Raw genomic sequence first — 8928 nt, forward strand, 5'->3', positions numbered from 1 at the left:
TATCCTATGACTTGATTGGAGCATATAGTGCATTTACATTTAGGGTTATTACTGATAGGTTCTTATTTATTGCCATTATATTTCTGTATGGCTAGTTTTCTCTCTCTGTTTCTTCTTTTCATTACAGCAATCCCTTTAGCATTTCTTATAATACTGGCTTGGTGGTGATGTACTCCTATAGCCTTTTTTTGTGTGTGGCAAGCTCTTTATTTGACCATCTATTTTGAACGATTGCATTGCTGGTTATAGTAATTTTGGTCTCAGATCCTTGCTTTCCATTACCTTGAGTACTTCATGCCATTCCCTTCTGGCCTGTAGAGTTTCTGATGAGAAATCAGGTATCAGCCTTATGGGAACTCCTTTGTAAGTAACAGTTTTCTTTTCTCTTGCTGCTTTTAAGATTCTCTCTTTGTCTTTAATTTTTGGCATCTTAATTATGATATGTCTGTTTCTGGGACTGTTTGGGTTCTTCTTGTTTGCGGTTCTCTGTGCCTCCTGAACTTGTGTGACTTTTTCCTTTACCAGATTAGGGAAGTTTTCTGCAATCATTTCTTCAAACACTTTTTCTATCCCTTTCTCCCTTTCTGCCTCTTCTGGCACACCTGTTATTCTAATACTGTTATGTTTCACATTGTCCCAGATCTTCCTTAAGCTGTCCTCCTATTTTTTTAAATGTATTTTATTGATTTTTTACAGAGAGAAAGGGAGAGGGATAGACAGTTAGAAACATCAAGGAGCGAGAAACATTGATCAGCTGGCTCCTGCACACCCCCTACTGGGGATGTGTCCGCAGCCAAAGTACATGCCCTTGACCAGAATCGAACCTGGGACCCTTCAGTCCATAGGCCAATGCTCTGTCCACTGAGCCAAATCAGTTAAGGTGTGTCCTCCTATTTTTTAATTGCTTTTTTCTTTTTGGTTTTCTTTCTGGTTGAGTGATATTTTCAACTCTATCTTCTAATTCACTGATTTGATCCTCAGCTTCCCCTAATCTGCTGTGTGTTTCTTCCAATATGTTCTTTATTTGTGTTACCAGTATGCCATTCTTTATCTCAGACTGTTCTTTTTTTATAGTTACTATATCTATTTTCATGCTGTTGAGCATCTTTACCATCATTACTCTGAACTCTGTTTCAGATAAGTTTCTTATCTCTGCTTCATTTATCTCTTCTCCTGGAGAATTCTCTAGTTCTTTAATTTTGGGGTTGTTTCTTTATCTCCTCATTTTGGCTTTCTGTTTGGGTTTGTGACTATGTATTAGGTAGATCCTGTCCACCTCTCAATCTCCAGTGCAGGACAGTGTTAAAGGCTGTTTCTGACTAATTAGATCAGGCAAAGACTCAAAGCATCCAGAGACCACCTCTGCCTACAGACTGATAGGATTCTGACTTAAATTGTCCCCCCAGGCAATCATCCTCAGGTGTGGTGAGAGTTTTTTTCAACAGGTTGGACAATTGCTACTGCCTGGAAGCTAATTGTTATTTTTAATCTCTTAAGTGTCCTCAGGGCAAGCTATTTTCCTATAGGGTGTGCCAACTGTCTTCCCCTCACGCAAGGCAGATGTCTATGTGAAAAGATGTTCTCCACTGCATGAGGGAATGATTCAGCCCAGGAAACTTAGGGTGTCCTCATTCTGAGCTCTATCTCCCAAGTCCCCAGTCCTGGCTTCTGCCTTCACAGCTCCAGTCTACTTCACCCTCCCTCTGCCAGAGAACAAGTTGGGTGGCTCCACAGGGAATTTTGTGCATTGGCCCTTTAAGAGGGTGTCTGAATTTTCAGCTGTTACTCTCTGGCAGACAGCACCCTACTGCTTTTCACAGCCAGATGTTATGTGGGTACCCTCCTCAGTTTTGGTACTCTCTCCTGGGGGGGCACAGCTTTGGGATTAGATCCCAGAGTTCTCAGTGGCAACCCCCCACAGCTGAGATATCTCTCCCAAGCTATTTTCCTATAGGGTGTGCCAACTGTCTTCCCCTCACGCAAGGCAGATGTCTATGTGAAAAGATGTTCTCCACTGCATGAGGGAATGATTCAGCCCAGGAAACTTAGGGTGTCCTCATTCTGAGCTCTATCTCCCAAGTCCCCAGTCCTGGCTTCTGCCTTCACAGCTCCAGTCTACTTCACCCTCCCTCTGCCAGAGAACAAGTTGGGTGGCTCCACAGGGAATTTTGTGCATTGGCCCTTTAAGAGGGTGTCTGAATTTTCAGTTGTTATGTTCTGGCAGACAACACCCTGCTGCTTTTCACAACCAGATGTTATGTGGGTAACCTCCTCAGTTCTGGTGCTTTCTTCTGGGGGCCCAGCTTGGGGATTTTATCCCAAAGTTCTCAGTGGCAAACCCCTACAGCTGAGATATCTCTCCGGGACTTCTGTTCCTGTCTTTAAGCACCTGGCCAGCCCTTTGGCACCTCCATCCCTCCTACCCATCTCTATGCGGTCTCCACTTTTGGTCCTCAGGTGTCAGGGTTCTCTCCTGTGAGTTTTCCATTGATTATTCAGGAATTTTTTTTGAATTTTAGTTGTAATACCAGTTTGTTCCTGTGAGGATGTTCATGTCACATCCACTTACTCTGCCACCATTTCTGATCTCCCAGAGATATCTTTGATAATTGCAGGTAAAGGACATATGAATAAGTGGAAGAAGAAACCCAAAACAGAGTGGAATAAACCCATAATTTCATGATAGAGATGTTGAAATGTATAGAAAGAATAGTTGCGAATGAGTCTTAGGACAAACAATATTAGAGGGATTTACAAATATATTTAAAGCTAGAATAAGGAAGATGAAAAGAACTTTTCCCATCACTGGGAAAAAACAACATATATATGGCCCCTCTTGTTCCCCTTTAACCCCTTCTATCACATACCCATCTCCGCCCCAGGCCTTCACCATCCTATTGTCTGTGTCCATGGGTTATGCATATATGCATTTAAGTTTTTAGTTAATCTCTTCTTACACACCCAACCACCCCTGCCTTCCCTTTGAGATTCAACAGTCTGTTCAATGTAATATTATGCTTGTATTAGCACTGCATAGTCATATATGTCCAATGATGATGAAATTAGGACACATCTGTAGGAGACAGAAAATAAGCATTCCTTTGGAACCCTATTTTGTTTCTAGATTCTCTATTAAGAAGAATGGCCTTAAAATCAAAATGGTCACAGTCAATTGAATTAATGAGAGATAGAATTTCAAGTCAAGTGGGGCTAATGAGTGTGAATACAAACTTTAGATTTAAATACTGATACTTCTATGAGTTGTGAGATGTTTACTAACTCATTGGAGCTCTCTGTTCAGCAGCATCCTCTTTTGTAAAATGAATGACATTGACCCCATAACACTTTTAGGAAAAAATGAGCATCAAGGAAGCAAACATAAAATAGCAACACTCAATTACTTTAACTATTATTACTATGATTTGAACCCAAGTGTTTACCTCTATCCTTCTTTTAAGTGTTGGAAAGAAAAATCTGTATCTGAAAGGACAAGGGCTATACCCTCCATCTTACTTTGGATCCTTCCTTTTTGGGCAGCAGCCTTAGCCATGTGCTCAGCCAGGAGCTTCTTCCCAGAAGCCCAAGCCTCTGCTAGCCACACCTAGAATTTCTTTAAACTAACCAATGACGATCAAGGGATGTATGTGCCATCGACACAACTACATCCTGTGTAACAAGACCCCAACTTGCCCCTGGCCAATCAGCAGGGCCCACAGTCATCTCTCCTCCCCTTACTCCAACCCCCCTATTAAACCCCTTTTTCCACAGGGCTCTTGTGCTTTCTCGGCCGCTTGCCGCTGTGTCGGCAAGTGTGGCTGATGGGGAGCCCAAGCTACCTTGAATAAAGACTCTCTGCTTTTGCATCGGACTCGGCTGGCTCCCTGACAGTCTATTGGGGATCCTGAAATCTGGGCTTTATAGTATACAGTTGTTATAACTTCATTCCCAACTCCAAACCTAAACACTTCAGGCTTAAATAAATATTTGGTGAACAAACAAAAACATCAAAATAATATGAGTATTGAGCTGTTTTAAATGTCTTTAATATCCTGGGTTCTTACTAATTACGCCTCAGGAAAAAACATCTACAGATATGATCATGGAACAAACAGTAATTATTTAAGAATTTTGACAAATATGACAAATTTCTGAAATATAGAATAAAAAAATATTCTAATTTTATTAATTTTATTGGGGTGACATTGGTTAATAAATTATATAGGTTTCAAGCATACACATCATCAGTACTCTGTATTGTGTGTTCACCACTCAAAGCCAAGTCTCCTTTCATCACCATATATTTGAGCCTCCTTGTAACATGAAAAAAAGATTGGATTTCAGAAACTACTGATTATAAAGATTTAAAAGTTGATTGGCAACATAATTCTAGAATGAAGCATGGAATAAAAAGCTGTGTTCACTCAGGAAACTGTGTTCTCTTAAGGAAGCCAAACACATGCAGCAAGAGGAAGAAATGTCATATAATTGAATTTTAGCAACAACAACAAAGTCTCAAAATATATTTATAAACACACGTAAAAAAAACAGAAATCCAGTGGACTCCCCTTATCTGAAGGGGATAAGTTTCATCACTGACAGTGGATGCCTGAAACCATAGATAGTAGCAAACCTTACATATAGCATGTTTTTCCCTACTTCAGTGGTTCTCAACCTTCCTAATGCCGTGTCCCTTTAATACAGTTCCTCGTGTTATGGTGACCCCCAACCATAAAATTATTTTTGTTGCTACTTCATAACTGTAATGTTGCTACTGTTATGAATCATAATGTAAATATTTGATATGCAGGATGCATTTTCATTGTTAAAAATTGAACAAAATTAAAGCATAGTGATTAATCACAAAAACAATATGTAATTATATATGAGTTTTCTGATGGTCTTAGGCGACCCCTGTGAAAGGGTCATTCGACTCCCACAGTTGAGAACCGCTGCCCTACGTGTATATATACCAGCGATAAAGTTTAATTTATAAATTAGGCACTGTGAAAGATTAAGAACAACAATAATTAAAAAATAATTATACCAATATACTGTAATAAAAATGATGTGAATGTGGCAACATTAAGTAAAATAAGGGTTACTTGAACAGAAGGTAGGTAGTATATACAGTGTGGAGACATTGAACAAAGGAATAATTCATGTCCTGCATGGGGCAGAGCCGGATGGTGAGAGATTTCATCACACTACTCAGAATAGCATATGATTGAAAACTGACAAATTGCTTCCTTCTGGAATTTTAATTTTAATTTTTTTGGGCCATAGTTGACCATAGATAACTGAAACCTTGGAAAGTGATAAAAGGAGACTACTGTTTTAGGGATTCATAGTTGCCTGAATGACAATAAAGGGACAGAGTTTATTATTTATCTTACCAGGAGGATATTTTCACATGCCCATACACTACTAATACTACTTCCAATAATCTGTATTCAAAAAAGCTTGGGGTCTGCCCTAGCTGGTTTTGTTCAGTGGATAGAGCATTGGCCTGCAGTCTGAAGGGTCCTGGCTTTGATTCCAGTCCAGGGCACATTCTCGGGGTTGCAGGCTCAATTCCCCAGAAGGGGGCATGCAGCAGACAAACAATCGATGATTCTCTCTCATCATTGATGTTTCTGCACATATCTTATTTTGAAGTAAAAAAACAAAATGGGAACAAGTACAATATTTGTATTTGCATGTGGCCCGTGGGCTGTAGTTTGAGGACCCCTGGAATAGACTGATGAATCTCAGAGGAAAGGAAAGGGGTGGGGGTAGAAGAGATTAACCAAAGAACTTACATGCATATATGCATAACCCATGGACATGGACAATAGTGTGGTGAAGGCCTAGGATTGGGGTAGGGGGCAGGCTAGAAGGGGTCAATGTGGGAAAAAGGGTACATCTGTATTATTTTCAAGAGTAAAGGTAATTAAAAAAAATATTGGTGATTAGGGCCATACAAAGATAGAAACCATGTGCAAGAGATATATTATTTTTCCTTTCAAATGATTAGTCCCAGCCCTACTGTGATTAAATTTTTAATGTCATACATATAATCTCACTGTCTCTTTCCATGATGTCATGAAACTCATAGAGGCACCTAAGTTGAGAATGCTCCCCAGTTCTTGGCTTTTCTGTCCTCAAAACTTTATTTCTTATCAGTTTTTTCCAATGCAAGGCATAACTAAGCTTCTGATACAAGAAAAAAGTCCAAAGGGAAGAGATTATTCTTAAATCATATTATCTAACATGGTGGTCACATTCTGGGACTCTTAGGCTAGATATAGTACACAGATATGTCATAGTTGGCCTACTAGCGTTAGTTTGTTTTATCTTTAACTGAAAGCTATTTCTACAACTGAAGGTGAATGAAACTAAGGACAGGATAAAAGAGAAATTCCCTGAATTATATAGCTGGAGCTCAGTAAAATTACTTTCATTAGGGAGGGTATGTGTTCTTCAATTTGCTCAACAAGCTCTCTTTACTAGACTTGTCTTCATCTCCAAAGTTAGCTAAAAACCAAATGAGAGAAGCTATGAAGAGCTAAGTCTCAATGTGTTACTAGAAGTGTCAACACTAAGAAATTCAAAATTTCTAGGACTTCTATGTTCAACATGGGATTCGATCCCATTTACCTCTGTCCTTCCAAAGCACCATTGAAATAACCGCATCCACATAACATAAATATTAATGAATTATGTTGTGGGATAGCTCCTTCTAAGCAGTTTTAAAAGAAAGATTAGCAAATGCTTGCCAGGATGTTACAGAAATTATTTCATAATTGAATAAAAATTTAATTAGATGATCTGTATTTCTTCAAAATAAAAATTATATCACTTTTAAAAATAAAAAAAATTTAATATTTTAATTAATCAGTATGTCATAGTTGGCCTACTAGTGTTAGTTTGTTTTATCTTATTACTATGCTATGTGCATGGAAAGAGATATTAGTATGATATAGTACTTTGTGACCTCAAGTTACAATTGGTCCAGCTCCAGCACATCCACCTTGCAGCTAACAGGAGGGAGAAATAAGAAGGGCTATTTCTTTCTGTTACAGACATTTGAGGAAGTTATATACACTAAGTCTACTGATATCCGGTTAAACAGGACTTAGTTGCAAGCCACCCAGTTTTAAGGGATTCTGGAAAATATCCTTACTCAAGATGACTATGACTCAGCTAAAAATTGGCATTCCATTGCCACAGAAGGAAGGGGAATAACTAACCAAAGACAATTAGCAGCTTCTGGCCATGGATCCAACAAATCACAGACCAGAAAATGAAGGGTTTGGTAGGATGACAGCCTTCCTTTTACTGGTGAAAGCTGCAAAGATTTTTTTTTAAGGAAGAGCCCATGCTCACTTAAGGGTAAGCATTGTCTGAAGGATCAGTGAAGAGATTGAAGACAAATGGGAATCTAATAATTGAAAAACAGAAGTTTCTCAGAGAGCATGTAAAAAAATTTGTAAGTTTTTCAGGTAGAACAATAATGGGTTAAGAAAGCTAAAGGGAAAATGGATGATCTAAGGGACTTACATCTTTAATGATGATTAGAGAAAATAGGGCCATAGTTGGGTCAGCTTGCTGCAATGTGTCAAGATTTAAAAGACTCAGCCGAATACTGTCATTGGGAGGTCCCTTTCCCCACTTGGGATGGAGTCCTTATGGTATCTCGAGAAAAAGAATTTTCTGAGATTCCATGGGAGAATGAGTGATTTTTATTTGTGTGGAATTACATCCCTGGGTTTCCAAAGTACCATGTCCCTTAGTCCAGCCATAGAAGAAGTGTAGTTGGAATTTTAATAGAGCTAAAAACAAAGTCAATGTCCCGAGTTTCCATTCCATGTTGCAGCTGGGTTCAGTTCAGCATCAGGCTAGTTACAGTCCATTAGTCCATTGTATGTGGTGTCCACATGTCCAGGAGCCATGTGGGCGATTGGAAGGGAGCCAGGAGAGCCAAGAGAAATCAAGGGAGGCCAAAAGAGCACAAGAGCAACCAAGAGAAACCCAGCAGCAATCAAGAGCACAAGAGAGTGAGCTCCTTTGTTTAGGAGATTAAATATCCCAAATTTTGTGCCCTTGCAGTGGCCATTCTAGGCAATGACCTTCTCCCAAGTGTGACTGAGACTAAGCACCTTTGCTAGTCCTCCCAACTTACTGGGCATGCATCTATCTCCCCTCTGTTGGAACACTGAGGAGTGTAAAGTTGTAGCTTCTTGGTGAAGCTTCTTCCCAAATAACTTGCCTATAATATCTGGCCTTCCCTTTGTTCCTTTCCTGTTAGTTTTTAAAACTATATTTTTATTGATTTCAGAGGGGAAGGGAAAGGGAGAGAGAGATAGAACATCAATGATGAGAGAGAATCGTTGATTGGCTATCTGCTGCATGCCCCCTAATGATGATTGAGCCCAAAACCCAGATATGTGCTCTGACTGGGGATGGAACTGTGACCTCCTGGTTCATAGGTTGCGTGGATGACAAAAAAAAAAGACCACGTGAAAGACCACCATCCTCTGGAGCATTATCTCAATCCATTGAGGTTCTGCTTCCTGGCAATTGTCGGCAGTTTGGCTCAAATAAACTCACAAAATTTCTTTACAGGTTTGAATGTTTTTACATTAACAGGCACTCCTTTCCTATTATTAATAATTAGATTAATTATAAGAGTATCAATACTCCCAGTTCATCAGGACTCTGCTGCATCTTGAAAAGGCACTGATAATGCCAGATTGAGAGAATTGTCTGACAGCAGCTCTACATTGTAGAGGTACTAGATGCAGGAGAATGAGTAAAGCTGGGGCAACTGAGACAGCTGGCTTATGGCATAAAGAACAAAGAGATGTTTTAGGAAATGTTGATGAAATTCATAGTCTCCAACAGAATCTGCCTTATCTAGTCTGTAATTTTCAAATGTGTAAGTAGGGA

This window comes from Myotis davidii, unplaced genomic scaffold (assembly GCF_000327345.1).
Source record: "Myotis davidii unplaced genomic scaffold, ASM32734v1 scaffold490, whole genome shotgun sequence".
Taxonomy (NCBI): domain Eukaryota; kingdom Metazoa; phylum Chordata; class Mammalia; order Chiroptera; family Vespertilionidae; genus Myotis; species Myotis davidii.